The 14275-nt window shown below is 46.3% G+C and overlaps 1 long non-coding RNA gene across 1 annotated transcript; it reads right to left on the bottom strand.

Moving 5' to 3' along the window:
- Positions 1 to 1567: 1567 nt before the first annotated feature.
- LOC131507918 (uncharacterized) lies at positions 1568 to 8912 on the bottom strand. Its single transcript, XR_009259821.1, has 2 exons — positions 6178 to 8912; positions 1568 to 5464 (listed from the first exon to the last, which is right to left on the bottom strand). It is a non-coding gene; the product is annotated as an uncharacterized LOC131507918 (long non-coding RNA).
- Positions 8913 to 14275: the final 5363 nt, after the last annotated feature.

A 14275-nucleotide genomic window follows, 5' to 3' on the forward strand; every position in this document is an offset into this window, starting at 1 on the left:
CCTCACCACTGCCCACTGGGTGCCCAGAGCCCAGCCAGAGCCACCTGGATGGCCACGGGGTGCAAGTGAAAGGATCTACACTTTGTGTGTTGGGGAGGTTCCTGCCACTCCCCTTGACTTCCCCATCTGTAAAATGGGAAAGTGATGATTGCACCCCTACATGGCCTTTGAGAGAATAAGATATTACTTGGCCACTAGGAGATAATAATTATTATGATTATGGCTAAGTTTTACTGAGCACATATTATGAGCCCGGCACTGTCCTTTCCCTATATTACCTCATTAAATCTTCCCTAAAAACAAACTTCTGAACCATTAGCACCCCCATTTTACCCCCATTTATGGTCAGCTTCTCTAGGTCAGTGTTCCAGCACCATTGTCCTGGCATGGGGGCTGCCCCAGGTCGTGGCATGGAGCAGGCATGCTTCTCCCCCGATTGGCAATGGGCGTCAGTGGCTCACAGAGGGCTGCTCTGGAGGCCGGTGCAGATGACCTGGGCCACAGCTGCCGACAGTCTTACTGTGCTGCAGACTCTGGGTGAAGCAGAAATCGAATATTCCAAGTTTGTGGCCAAGGGGGACTCAGAGGAACACCTGCCCTGCATCAAAAAGGGCAGCTCTCAATTATTAAGCCCTAACTATCTTCAAGGCATCAGGCAACACCTCTCTCACCAGATCATCTGAAGTAACACTGAGGTAGCTTGTATTGGCCCCATTTTACAGGTGAGAAAAGCAAGGCTCGAGTTCACACAGCTGAGATGGGCCAGTCTGGGTCTGACTTGCAAACCCCATCCTATCGTCTTGCCTCCTGGGTCATCTGTGGGAATGTGCCCGCTTGTGCAAAGCCTGTGTCCTGTTGGCTGAGCAGTCACCATGCCCACTGCTGAGGAGCCCTGTGTGGCCCTGTCCAGTGTTCCCGGGATGGCTGGGGGTCCTCCTGGATCTTACCTTGCCCCTCCACAGCTCCTCAGACACCTCAGACTCTAGAAGGGCTTCCCCTAGAGGCAGTCAGGGGCTCCAGGCTCAGAGTGCCTGCATGCTCTTTCTGATGGCGGTAAGACGCCCAGGCTAATGGGGGAGCCTTCCCAGCACAGCTCAGGGCTCAGATTTCCTGGCTCTGCCATGTCCTGGCACGATGGCCTTCCTGAACACTGCTCACTGCACTTGAGGTGGGGAAAATGGGTACCGACCTCCCAGGGTTGGTGGGAAGATCCAAGGAGCCAAGATGGCTGCATGCTTACCCGGCATGAGCCCTGATGGGTGGTGGGCACTCAGGGCACTTGCCAGTGTCCACCGATTCACTGATCACCTCACACTGATCTGGAGGTTCTGTCTTTGAGAATGATAGAATGGGGGAAATAACTGGGGACTGATTAATAAACACAACCTAATAGTTAGCCAAGATTTTTCAAAACAGAGGGGGTTTGGGACCAAATAGCAAACGGAGTTGGTACCGATTGCAAAATGGGAATTGCTACTCTGAGGTCCTTGGGTCTTTACATTGACGAGAGGGTCTTGGGGGCGGGGGGGGGGGGGGTGGGAGCAAGGAAATGCAGTCTCACAAAATGGTTGTTCTGAGATTTGTCCTGCAGTCTGCCAGAGGTCACAGGAAAAGGACACAGCATTGTACTATTTTAAGGGCAGTTACGAAATGGTCTCTGCTGACTGGTTCCCAGAACGCCATTCTTCTTCTTCGCTCCCAGCCGGCATGCTGGACACAGTGATTTGGAAATATAGCCTTGTTCCTAATTCCACACTTCCTTGTTTCTGGCCACAGTCCCCGTTCTGCCCCAGGGCATGCTCTGGCCATGAAAGCCCCAATCTGGGAGTCAGGAGGCCTGGGTAACAGCTCCTGCTGGCAGCCAGCTGGCTGTGTCACTCCAGGCAAGTCAGACCACTTCTCTGGACCCCTGTCAGCTCATCAGTAAAATGAGGGAGTTGAACGAGATGGTGAATTAGTGACAACCTTGACAGCCTTGGGTTTCTCTTCAATAAATATTAAACTATTGCTTTCGCTTCCTGGCCTCCAAGAATTCAAGTGTGACTGAACTATTTTGGAATCCCCTGGGCCTAGTGCAGGGCCTATTAGAGCAGAAAGGAGGACCTGGTGATTTAGCTCCAATGTGATCAGTTACACACCTCACTGAGCCATTTCTCCATCTTAAATTGTGGTCTAAGACTTCCAGCACAGGCAGAGAGAGACAACACTTATAAAGGCCCTAACACACATGGGCCCTCAGGAATCCTTTGTTGAGTGACAGGGCCCACAAAGAGTCATTTGAACTGAACTATTGGCTTTTGCAAAAGGGGAGGCTGTTCCTGCTCTTCCAGTAATGAGGACCCATCAAAGATCTAGTCCAGCAAAAGACGTGCCACATAGCACCAGCCAGCACATGGGAAGAAAGGAGCTCTAGTACTTTCCATGACAGGCTTGGAAAGAGTGGCAGATTTAAGGCTATTAATGCAAAAACATTGGTTTGTTCTCACAACTAGAGCTGAATCCTTTACTCGGGAAGAGAACTTTCAGAGAAGTCAGTTGTTCTCTAAAAAAATCACACAAATTTTTTTCTAATTCTGGATCATCAGGCCCTTTCTCTCATATTCCAGCACCTTAGAATCCAAGAAGGTTCAAGACAGAAGGCATCTTAGGGAACTCTAGCTCAACTTTTCATCTGATGGGTAAAGAAATTGAAGGTACTGAGAGGGAAAAGGGGTCCCAGGTAACACAGGCCATTGTTAATTCCATTAAATGATTAAATTCACTCTTACTGTGTAGTATTTTGTTTTCTACTTCAAGTGGCACTTTCACACACATGTGCCCACTTAGTGGCCCTGTGAGGTAGACAGCAGTGTCTCTGTTTGGCAGTTAAGGAAATCAACGTGCCCAGTGTCAGAGGGATCTGATCTGCCTGTGATCTCCCAGCTTTGCCCCCTAACTGCTGTGGCTGGTCCAGGACTTCTCTGCATTGCTGTGGGAGGCATCAGACTGATTCTGAAGGAGGTAAATGTGCTTGGGAGCCCTGGGCCAAGAAGGTCAGCCTGTGGGCATGGAGGGGAAGACTGTGAGTATCAGGGTGACTGTTGAATGTGGGTACAGAGTGGCCACTCCCATGCCCTGGGTCAGGGAAGATGGACTCTGCTACTCCCAAAGGTCTCCTATGTGCCTAGGCCCACACCAAGTATCAGAGGTGTCAAAGAATGTGGCCTCTGTCCTTAAGGAGCTAAAGGCTTACCTGAAGAGACACAGGTAATTTCCATGAACCAACTGGAGAAGAGTATTCAGCAACAAAAAGCAATGAACCACTGATACAACAACAAGGATGACTCTCAAAAACATTATGTTGAATGGAAGAAGCCAGACACAACAATGCTTATTGCATGGTTCCATTTATATGAAACTCTAGAAAAAGCTAATCTATAGAGACAGGAAGCAAAGCAGAGAGTTGACTGGGATGAGGCACCGAGGAGCTTTTTGAGGCGATGGAAATGTTCCACATCTTGACCGTGTTGGTGGTTACACAGTGAATCCATTTTTGTGTAAATTTGTCAACACTCATTGAAATGTGCGTGTGAAGTGGGTGTGTTTGTTGTACAAAAATTATGCCTCAGTAAAGTTGATTTTTTGGAAAGGCACAGCCCTTGTTCTCATGGAGGTTACAGTCTGGTGAATACAGATATTAATAAAGTTATCATGTACATAAATGAAAAATTCTTGTGACTGGGATAAGACTTATGAAGGATGTTATATGGAGTATGAGTTGTGTTCTAAGGACGGAGTCAATTTAAATAGACCAGGAAAGCCTACCCCGAGGAAGCAGCATTGATGTGCACTTAGAAGGATGAGTGCACATGAACCCAGGGAGATGACAGTGATAGAGGGAACAACATGTGTCAAAGGCCTGTGGTTGAAGACAGCCTGGTAAGGACCACATAAAGAAGGACAATGAGGCTGGCATGGAGGGAAAAGAAGGGAGGTGCTAGGAGATGGGTCTCAGGAGGTGAGGCCATAGAGGGATGTTTTGGCCTGGATAAAAGTTTGTACTTTTCCTGAGAGAAATAGAAACCCACTGGGACATTTTAAGTAGTGGTGAGGTGGTGATGTGACCAGCTCAGTTTATGGGTTAACACCATGGTGTTAGTCCTCACCTTCCCCTCCTTCTGTTTTTAAGGTTCTTGAGATTAGAACAATGCCTTAACAATCTGTGTAGACACCACAGAAATTTAAGCAGTAGGAAATATAAACTGAGGTACAAGAATTGTTTTGAATGAATAAATGAAGTTTGAATAAATGAACCAATTTTCTCAGCACCTAGATAGCTACTTTTCTAAAGTCATCTGATTAAATGATAAATTTAGAATTTCTTCTCCCCCAAATGAAGACACGATACCAAGGATAACAGAGGTACCTCTCCATATTGTCTCACATGGACACCCACTGCCAAGTTCAAATCAGACCTGTCTCTCCCCCTCATTACAGATCCCTCAGCAGGTCAGTCAATGCCCTTTGGAGGCCACTCCACCTGTGTGGTAGCCTCATGGCCCCAGATCTCCTCTGAACACACCTGCAATTCAGAAGCTGACATCCACCAGGCACATGGCAGGGGCATCCGTCACTCTTACGTATTTTCCAGAAACCGCCCTCCTCTCTCAGATGTGCTGGGAGGCTGCTCACAGTGTCCTTGAGGACCCAGCTCAGTACCTGCTCCTCTGGAAGCCTTTCCTGCCTGCCTCAGCCCATCAGCTACCATGTTGCCCCTGCCCGAAGGACAGCACTAGTCATGTAATACGTTTACCTTGTTTCTTCCTTATCCCAACACACAGTCCTCTGGTGTCGCCAAGCAGCGCTTGGCACAGAGTGGGGTGAACAGAATGGAATGAGGTGGGTTGAGCTATAATGGGGCTAACGGGGACCCCTAAAAAAGACAGTTGGCCAGAGGGACAGGGAGAAAAACTATCAATATTTAGCCTCTCCCAGGGGTTAACTCATTTTGGAATGCCATGAAGGTCCATAAGTAGAATTTCCCCTCTGCTTTGAGTATCCGTGTGCCCCTTGCTGAACCCCCATTTTTTTTTGTCTCAGCTTCCCCAGACTTCCGACCTTAGCCCATGGGCAGTTGGTGTGCTCCTCTTGGCTTTGGTTACCCAGATCCTTGGGGCTCTCCCGGATCCCACTGGCCCACCCTTCTGCCTCCCCTTGCTCTCCATTCATGACCCTCTTCCCTTCACCCAGAGCGGACCAACACCCTGTATCACACTCACAGCAAGGGAACCAGGAATGGCCCAGCAGTGTGGGGTCACCACCACTGGCTGTGGATGGAATCTCCTCCACCAAGAGACACAAACTACAAAATGACAAAGTTGCAAGACCTTACTCCAAGACATGAGTCTGTCTTCCCCTGATGTTCTTTCACATTTATTTCTCCTGTGATGTTTTCATGAACATGTAGATCTTCTTCCTGGCCAGACTGAAGGGTGAAGAAATTTAGGTCAAACTTAGAGTAAAAATACAGTGGCTGGTTGGGGCAAGAGCATTAACTTTGAGATCAGATAAAGGTGGGTTCAGACCCCAGGTATGTCACATCTGTGTAAACCTGACTTCTAAATAGCAGGTGTGGTGCCCAGAGCCATGGTGACAATGGTGATTCGTGCTGAAGATGAACTGTTTGCAAAGCACCTTGCTGAGCCCCGGACATGCAGCTCCATGTGACCTCCACAGTCATCCTGTGGGGTAGGCTACATTCACAGGAGAGGACACTGAGGCTCCAAACTGACACGGTTAAGACACACAGAGAAGTTTCTCCCTAGCATTATGATAATTACTCTGATAGCCTATGCTCTGGGATGAGACCCTGCACCTTGTATCATAAAGGGTTTTATCTCCTCAAATGAACTGTGACTTTCTTGATTAACTGATTCACATCTCCTTCACCTCTGTATCCCCCAGCCCAGTGACTTGTACATTTTAGGGGCCCATGAAATAGCAACCAGTTAACATGAACAGGCGTTGGAGAGTCTGAAGCTCTGGCTTTTCAATAGCATCATCTATCTTCCCCTCTCCACCCATTAAAAAAAAAAGTCATCTTAAATATGAATGCCCAATTATGCAAGTAAACATATCAAATGCGGAAGATTCAAAAAAATATAAAGATAAGGAGAAAAAAATCATCTATGATCTTACCATCTAAAGGCAGCATTTTGTCTTATTTCCTTCCAGTCCTCCTGTGCAGTGATTTCTGTTATTGTTCTTTATCTACAAGATTCTTTATAAATGTTTATTTTTTTTAATTAGGAAGTATATTTGCATATTGGAAATAGAAGGAAAAACTGAAAAATAATATAAGTTACTCAAAGTATCACAACCAAGACATGATTGTTGGTAACATCTTTGACACATTTTGACTTGACTTCTCTGCATTCCCTTTCAGAGGAACCCTAAACGCTGAACAGCAGCCCCCAGCCCAGGTTGACATCCAGATCAACCAAGGAGCCTGTGCAATCCATGAAACCAGACTGCATAAGGCAAGAGGTGTTTGTTCCGCTGTGGAATCTAACACCGAGTGCAGAAATTATAGGATTTCTGATTTATTCTTAGTGACTGCATGGTATTCCATTATGCAGCTGAACTGAAGATCATTAACGAGTTCTAAGTTGTGGGGATATAGGTGGCTCCCAATCAGTCCTATTTGCAAGCACCGGTGAAATAAACATCTCTGCTGTTGCTCTGCAAACAGGCCCTCCAGGAACGGAGGCAGGGATAGAGGTAACCGGGGCAGCCACATGGGTTCTCAGATGCCAAAGACTGAATGTCACCCACCTTCCACCGCTGTGTGACTTTCCTAGAGTGTGGGCTTCCAATCTCTCCTGTGGACAAACACATGAAAATCATACCACAAATAAAAGTAGAAAAGGGAATTTTTTAAAACTAGTATGTGTACAGGAGTGCCTGGGTGGCTCAGTCAGCTAAGCATCTGACTCTTGGTTTTGGCTCAGGTAATGATCTCACGGTTCATGAGATTGAGCCCTGCCTCAGGCTCTGTGCTGACAGTGTGGAGCCTACTTGCGATTCTCTGTCTCCCTCTCTCTCTGCCCCTCCCCTGCTGTCTCTCTCTCTCTCTCTCCTTCCCTCTCTTTCAAAAATAAATAAACAAACATTTAAAAAAACTAATATGTGTGCAAGAAAAATACTTCAACAGTTCAGAGGAAGCAAAGGTAAAGAAGAATAAAAAGCAGTCTCTCTCACCCAGATTCCCCATTGCCTTCCCAGGAGCAACTATTGTCCACAATGTTTTTATGTATCCTTCAGGAACCATCTACACTTACACAATCATCTCTATCTTGCCACCTGTTACTTGCCTGTGAGCTATCTTTCTTTGATCTGTATCTATGGCTAGCTCCCACCCATCCAGTCAGCCAGCCATCTCAAAAATAAGGAATCTTTAAATGAATGGTGATCACAAATAAAGCAGTTCAGAAGTAGGACCCTGGGTCCCCAGTCCAGCCACTACCCTGCCTGTAACTTTGGCCAAGATGCTTTACTTCTCTCTGCCTCAGTTTCCTCATATAAGGGAGCTGTGAATGTGCCTTGAAAAGTGGAGACACAAAGGCCAAGGTGAGTCCTGAATGGACTGTCCGGAATGGAGAGTCCTGTTCTCCCACCATCTGCGGTGAGAAAGGACATCAGTGAGGTTTCCTACCCAAATGAGGGAGCAGGAGAGGAGAATGGGGGAGCAAGGTGGCTGAGGAGAGTCCACCTTCTGGCACAAGTTGGTCACACTGGCACCCCTCAGCCCAGTGGAAAGGGACAGAGTGATCTTTCATAAACATTACCTCATCTGTTTTCTGGGAGATAAGGTGTTTGCTAAACTTTGTTGGAAGAGCAGGACCTTCCGCGTGACCATCACCAGCACAGCTACCTGCTCAGACCGGCTGCAGGGGCCTCCAGCTCAGCTTGCCCAAAATACAGGAACCAGCAAAAGCCATTGGAGCTATTTAGTGTAAATAGAGGCAGATGCTCTCAGGATAAAGGACAAAGAGGTCATGGGTGGGAGAGGGACGGTGGCCTCCTCATGAGCCAGTGTCTGTGAATACCTTGCAATCTGGGGTTCAGCCCCCTCATGTAGCACCAGCTTACTTTGGGAGTGCCCTTTGGGATTGGGGTTTGCATCAGGGCCTCCATGTGGCACAACCCCATTGGGAGACATTTGCATAGAACACCACGCATAGGGTGCCCCTGGAACTGTGTGGTTCGGCGGCCTGGCATGTGCACAAGGAATTTGCTCCATTCCTTACCAAGCAGGGTCTCTAGGATCCTGAGAAACCTGACTTGGCCACTGCCTCTCTTCCCCCCACCATTTGCCCTCCTCCTCAAAACAGCAGTGCTCTTGGCTATGTAATGTTGGTCCTGGGCAGCAAACTTAAACCCCTTTTAATTAGAGCAAGACCTCCCTCTAGTTCCCATGCTTCCATGCTAAGGACACTCAGGGCATAAGCAAGAGGCACTCACCAAGGCAATGTTCCCTAACCCTCCACACAGAGTGGAAACACTGCAATGGAAAGGTCTTTGATAATTCCTGGGGCCTCCTAGATGTAGATAGCGGACCAGGCCATGATGTGTCTTCTTTTACAATTCAGGTTCCTGGTATATAAAAAATGGGGAAGGCTAACACATCTTTGCAAAAAATAAAAAATAAAATGTGATATGACTGAAACATTTGCATTTAACAAACGAATATTTCCACATACGGATTGTGTGTATCACTCATTTAGAGATGATATCAAAAGTCTGGAATTGGAAGGCCTTCATGATCATTAGGCCTAGGCCTAAGCCAAATGTCCCTTCTACACTATCTTCCAAAACTGAAGGATTTAACTCAGTAAGTAGTGATGTCCCCATCACTGGAGGTGAGCACTGTGGAGTGAGTGACACTGAGAGGATTCTCTGGGTGGGCCTGAGGCTGTTTGGGAAACATGAACCACAGGACATTTCCAGCACCAATGGCATGTCTGGCTCTAAATCTGGGCATGGAGAAGTCCTTCTTGCTGGTCTGACTTGATTGAGAGCAAAAACAAGAGTCTGAGAAGGCACCCTAGACTGGACAGTATTTCTGGGACAGCATGGTATTTGTGTGCATACACACACACACACACATGGTGTAAGAGTTGGTAGATAGATAGATAGACAGATAGATGATGGCATAAGAGGTATGAGACATGAGCCATGCTCTGAACAATAGGGAGCTCAGGGAGCGGGGGGAAGCTACCGGTGCTCAAATATCCCCTTTCCACTCCTGAGTATAATTCCCAGGGTCTCCTGAGCAAGGAAAACTAAAATGCTAAGCCAAAAAAACAAGTATCAGATGGAACTCTCTCTTCCTTTCTCTTCCCCCTCCAGCTCTGCAGTTCTGGAATTAGTACCTGATAGTACCTTCCTCTCTGAACCTAAATGCCTGACCTATCCTGACAGTGTTAGAGGCATAGGCTTGGGGCACATGGGTGGCTCGGTCAGTTAAGCATCCAACTCTTGATTTCGTCTCAGGCCATGATCTCACAATTCATGGGATCAAGCCCTGCATTGGACTCTGTACTATCAGCATGGACATTGGAATTCTCTCTCTCCCTCTCTCTGCCTCTCTCTCTCTCACTCTCTCAAATAAATAAACTTAAAAATAATGAATAAACTTAAAAAAAATAAAATAGAGGCATAGGCTTTGGGTCTGGGGACAATCATGGGTAAGTGACCTCACTTGGGACTTAGGTATAGCTTCTGCACATGTGTTGTTTGTAGGTTTTACTAACTCTGACCAACAGAGTTAAACAGACAGATAGTACCTTTATAATAATAAGTACCATTTGTGCAGCCTTTAGTATTTGCCACTTACTTGTGGCGTGACCTTGGCAAGTTACTTAACCTCTCTGAGCCTCAGACTCCTTATCTGTAAGTTGGAGGAAATAATAATACCCATTCACAGAGTGATTGTCAAAATAAAATTAGCTCATACATTTAAAAACACACACACACAACAGAACGGTGCTGGATACAGAGGAAGTTGTCAATGTAAAATGTTGCTAAGTGCCCCTGTTTCTCCTCAACCTACATTGGTCCCCTCTGCCTGATGCTGCCCCATCCTCTTGCCTGTAATGTCACACAAGCTTTGCATCTTGGGGTCCCATGTATCCCGAATCCTCTTTCTGATTAGTTCATTGTCCTGACGGCCATCAAGGTTCGCATCAATGCAATCATTGGTCCTTAGCTATTTGAAATTCTGTTGAATCCAGAAGTCCTGTCTCTGTCCTTATAGGCCCTGGGCCCATCTGTGTTTGGCTTTAACATTCTGTGCTTCCTAATTCCATTTCTGGGCTTAATTATGATTACACAGCTTCATTACATAGAGTTGATTTTAAGTAATGGCCCTAATTAAGACTGAATTTTAATTAAGCTTAATCCAGAGCCTGCCTCCGATTGCCAAAGATTTGTTGCCTGAGAAGGGAAAGCCTGCCTGTGCACAAAACTTCGGCCTTCATGCTGCTGAGCCATCTTGGCCAGATGGGTTTGCTTGATTCTCTGGCCTCAGGAGCACACTTCTCCTCCAGGCTGCAGGGGTGATGAACTGCGACTCACTTTTTCTCCCACCCAGCGGCAAACTCAGAGCCTCTGCATGAAGGAAACAGGACACAACTAACCTCGAAGGAAGAGAACCTGACTTCCTGAGGCTCCACCAAGAGGTCAGCGTCTGGGTCTTAGGAAACAGAAGAAGCCCGCTTTCCTACAGCTGCACGTAACACCCACTTTACAGATGAGAAAACTGAAGCTCAAGCGAGCTAAGCACCCAGTTGGTGAGGGCAGAGGAATGACTGGAAATCACATCTGTGAGTTTGGGAGAAACCAATCTTCCTCCAGTTTCCTGCTGGTCCACTGAAACCAGTGCATCCCAGGCTGTAGCGCTCAGATGCCATGCAGGTGAGTTTTGACACAACCACAAACATCATTTACTAATAGTAAAAAAAAAATCTTGGGGCGCCTCAGTGGCTCAGTCAGTTAAGCATCTGATTCTTGGTTTAGGCTCAGGTCATGGTCTCACGGTTCATGAGTTAGAGTCCTGCATCAGGATCTATGCTGCCAGTGAGGAACTTGCCTGGGATTCTCTCTCTTCCTCTCTCTGCTCTCCCCTGCTAGTTCTCACTCTCTCTCTCTTTCAAAATCAATAAATAAACTTTAACAAAAAGTAAAAAAAAATCTTAACCCATTTGTCTTAAAATAAAACTTTATATCCGACCTTTAAAATGCCATCAATCAAAAGTTATCATAAGAACAAAACAATAAAAAATGAAACAGTGTTATTAAATGGAAACCGTAAACCGTTACCTTCTAAAGGCCCAAGACTCAGGCCTGGTCTTTTTTTTTATTTAAAAAAAAAAAGATGAGAAAAATGTTAAAGACAGAGCATCAAACGGAGACTTTGCCCTTTATGTAATCAGAAGAATTGAAAGACAGTTGGAAACATAATCTTATGTTACTATGGGATTCAAGATCATTTAAAGTCCCATCCATCTGCCACCTAAAATCAGCTCTCATTTGTCCAGCACTTTCGGAGACACCAATCTAAGCCAATTTAATTTTTTTTTTTTCAACGTTTTTTTATTTATTTTTGGGACAGAGAGAGACAGAGCATGAACGGGGGAGGGGCAGAGAGAGAGGGAGACACAGAATCGGAAACAGGCTCCAGGCTCCGAGCCATCAGCCCAGAGCCTGACGCGGGGCTCGAACTCACGGACCGCGAGATCGTGACCTGGCTGAAGTCGGACGCTTAACCGACTGCGCCACCCAGGCGCCCCCAATCTAAGCCAATTTAGCTCACGGTTCCAGGCTTTGCCTCTGAGTGATAGTGCCCCTCAGCTTCTTCAAGGGTGACAAAGGTCTACCTCTCCTATCCCTCAGCCCTGGCCCAAGGACAAAGTGTGGACATTCCTTTGGTGTTTCAAGTGCAAACACAGTGAAATCAATATGCTCTCAGGGATTGGTGGGGTTGGTTCAGCTGCAGAGAACAGGCCTGACTGCCCTTGTCTTGAATTGTCCTGAATGCCATCAGCACACCAGTCTCTTGTATGATGCTGAAGTTCCCACCTTATAAAATCGCCCACGGAGAAGCCAAGTTCTAAAAACATTTTGATTCTTCTAGAAGGAAATGGAAAGTGAAAAATGAGATTCAATTACCTTGCAAATAAAAGGGGGCAATTTCACTCACAAATGCCATACTTAAAGGTTCAATTTGGAAGCAGCTGTTCAAATGAGTCAGGGGAAAAAAGAGAAAAATCATTTACTCATCCCTCGTATCTACCCTTTCTGATGGAATACATCTTCCTTAGACTCAAAAACAGATAAATGGGCTTGAAACATAATTAAATGAACACTTTATGGCTTTACTGATCCAAGCCACAGAACTTTCCCATTAAAGGTTGAATGTCTGGAAACCCATTTGCTTAACCTAACCAGTGGCCCAGAAACCACCACATTTGCGATGTTCTTCCAAGTGGAGCTGGAGCAGGGACTGTCTGGTCTTTTCCAAGGGATTTGGGGTAAAGTTACAATCAAACTCTTTAATAGAGACAAAGACTCTCAAATGTAGCTGCCTGACTTATTCCCACTTCCTACACCTGGGAAATGTCACTAGAAGAGAAAAAAAAAAGAAGACCGCTTTGACTGAAATAGAAAAACATTATGGAAATTAACTTATGCCAGACAACAAGACAACACAATCCCACAATATAATGGGATAATATTATTATCCCATTACCACTGCTATTTCATTTTTTTCTTCATATTTGGAGTGGTTGTGTGACCACCACTGATGGTTTCTTAAGACACACTTAGCGTATTTTTCTCCTGCCATGAATAGCTACAGCTGGAGCCAGATGGCCCAGGGGAGGAATTTCTAGTCTGCAAGTTACCAGCTGTGGAACTTTAGGCCTCAGTGTCCCCATCTGTACAATGGGGTAGTAGTAGCACCTACCTCACAGGGATTGTTGTAAGGATTAAATGAGAGTGCTTAGCACAATGCATGGCCCACAGTCAGTGCTCTGTGGACAGCGGATGGTTGATATTAACCCTGGCTCAAGCCTGGGTTGTGGTTTTATCTCAATAACTACTGACTTGCCTGTTGAGAGAAGAGGTTCCTGTGCTCAGAAGTGTTCAGAAGACCTGCAGGAAGGTGGTGAGAGACTCAACTCCTCCTCGAGTCTCTAAGATGCTTCTCTGTCCTCCTTTCAGTTTTCCGCCCACCACGTGGGCCGACGAGCTCCGGCCAGAGCTGAAGCAGGTGCCGATCGCTTTCTTGAGGACCTGCCTGGCAGGATGGGGCCATATGCAGCACATAAAAGAGGGCATGGTCCCTCCTGGAAATCCATTTTGATTGTGAATCCAAAGAAAATCCTTCCAGGCTTCATGCACACCTGCCAAAACCTGCACACGCACGGACATTTCTTTCCCCCATACATATTCCCTGCACATCTGGGCAAAAACCAGTCCCTGCAGGTGACATCTTGTGCGCGTAGCTGTCCAGCCCTTTGATAAAATGCACTGTTTCTCCCTCAGTGAAGCTTAATGTGCCTCAGCCTGGGGATTTATACCAAGCAATAAAATCCACAGAATAGAGAAATGCAAATAGATTGTAGAATATAATATTATCATTGTCAACATAAAAGACTTTTATTTACTGCCCCCCAAAAGAAAATACACTATAGTGTCATTTGTTTCAGGGAATGCAAAAAAGGTTTCAACAACTAACAGGGCATGTTTCTGAGCAAAATATGCCCCGTATATGATGTCGGAACACATATTGTCAGCGGCCACTTGCGTGTCTGTGTTCTTGCAAACAAACCTGTAGAGTCAAGTTAGAGAAGGTCACTTGCAGCCTGCCTCTCTGAGCTAGAGGCCACCTACCTCTGTCCACAAACAAGCCAGATTACACAGATTCACCCAGAGGAAGGCCCCGTGGGGCAGGCCATACTCAAGCCGCATCTCAGGACGAGATGTTGCTGACGTGGCTTCCTGAGGAGCTAAACACAGATGTGTGAGATGTTGAACGAATGGGGGATGTGTGTTGCTTTGGGCAAGGGGAGTTTGCAGCAGAGGGAAGACAGGAGCAGTGACTCTCCCTCTTCTTTTCTCTAGGATGTATCCCCCATACTCACTGCTAAAGGCCACTCTGTCAACCCTTTTGTTGCACAGGATACTGACATCCAACGAGACCAAGTGTTTCTGTGGATTTGGTTGAATAATA

The sequence above is a fragment of the Neofelis nebulosa genome, chromosome 1, assembly GCF_028018385.1.
Source record: "Neofelis nebulosa isolate mNeoNeb1 chromosome 1, mNeoNeb1.pri, whole genome shotgun sequence".
In the NCBI taxonomy this organism is placed as follows: domain Eukaryota; kingdom Metazoa; phylum Chordata; class Mammalia; order Carnivora; family Felidae; genus Neofelis; species Neofelis nebulosa.